The following is a 1466-nucleotide window of genomic DNA, read 5'->3' on the forward strand; positions in this document are numbered from 1 at the left end:
GAGGCACACTTCGAAAGAACGGCGCGGCGAGAGCATGGAGCGGTGCTTGCCTTCCGCCGCTTGGCGAGGGAGCAACAAGCTCACCACGATACATTCACGCCGCCTTCTCCACATGAACGGACGGGCGGGCAGAGCACATCAAGGCAGCGGCGGGAGAATAGTGGCGCCTGGGAGGAAGGATGGCGAGGTGGTGGCCCTGTTGTTCCTCTCCTTCTGTCTCACGGCTAATTTTGGTGCAGGAGGGCAAAATCATCCTAAATAATCTAACGTTCAGGCTTTGATCTAGAAATAGAGGAAAAATATCATTTTGTGCCATTTTGGCCAACTACCAATCTCAAGTGTGCCATTTTATCAAAAATAATAATAATGAAAGGTGTGTCATAGGATCAAAGTATGAGGAAGATTGTGTCATTTTATCAATTGCTCTTAAAAGATGGAGGTACGAATCATGTAGTTATAGCAAATTAAAGTGGAGCTCTCTTACAACAAGTAAATGCAACCAGCTTAATGGCAAGTCATTCTATCATACTGGCATAATGGGATTCGAGGAAACCCTTTTTCTCAATGGGATTCGAGGTAGCACCTGCTAGTAAACCAGATCAATGTACTCGCTCCTTTTTCGCTAAAAGGACGAACTACCAAATTCGTAAGTTACAGGGTGGGATAAGGAACAGAAAATGTGTACACAAGTTGCAGGACGCACCACCAATGTGGTTGTTCCATCAGATCCGAATCTTATACATGAGTTCCCTGATTGATGCTGGTTGGTCCTAATGGTGAGATTTGTTGACAACCAATCTGGATATAAGAGGCGTGAGATGCGTAAATGAAAGATGTATTGATATGATGATAAACTGTAGCGCAGGTGGGATTCGAGGGAGCACCTGCTTGATACTGTATAATGGTAAATTGTACAGCAGATGGGATTCGAGGGTGCACCGGCTTGATGTGGCGGAATTTTGGCAGGAGGATGACGCCGGCGTGGACCCGGCTTGCGGACGTTGAGGACGACGCCAGGAGAGGTGTGGCCTGGGGACGGGGAGGACAAGGGAAGCCGGCCGGGCCCTGACTGGTGAGGTCGTCGACGGAGGAGACCAGACGTAGCCGGCAGAGGGCACCCCTCGGGGCGAGGCTTGGAGCCGCCGCAGATTGGATTTGGTGGGTTGAAGAAATTGGGAGCGGAAAAGATGGGGTGCGTGGGAGACGACCCCACGATTATACTATTAGTTAGTGAAAAAAAATCCAAAACAAACGCGAGATCCATCCATAAAAAAAGCGGTAAGCCAAAACGAATTTGGCAGCGCCAAAATTTTAGTCCAAAGATGAAGCCGCGTATGAAACGTCTCAAAATTCGTCCCTAACTTATTTAAAATATTTATTTATTTTATAAATACCTAGCCCTTATAATTATTTTGCAGCGCCTTTCAACCGTCTTAAGAAGCGTCTTTATTTTGCTAGTGTCCATG

General features: G+C 47.1%; 1 long non-coding RNA gene across 1 annotated transcript; it reads right to left on the bottom strand.

Moving 5' to 3' along the window:
• Window positions 1–529: 529 nt before the first annotated feature.
• Window positions 530–1178, bottom strand: LOC119345369. Its single transcript, XR_005167010.1, has 2 exons — window positions 885–1178; window positions 530–798 (listed from the first exon to the last, which is right to left on the bottom strand). It is a non-coding gene; the product is annotated as an uncharacterized LOC119345369 (long non-coding RNA).
• Between the last annotated feature and the right edge of the window lie 288 nt (window positions 1179–1466).

The sequence above is a fragment of the Triticum dicoccoides genome, unplaced genomic scaffold (assembly GCF_002162155.2).
Source record: "Triticum dicoccoides isolate Atlit2015 ecotype Zavitan unplaced genomic scaffold, WEW_v2.0 scaffold230172, whole genome shotgun sequence".
Lineage (NCBI taxonomy): Eukaryota > Viridiplantae > Streptophyta > Magnoliopsida > Poales > Poaceae > Triticum > Triticum dicoccoides.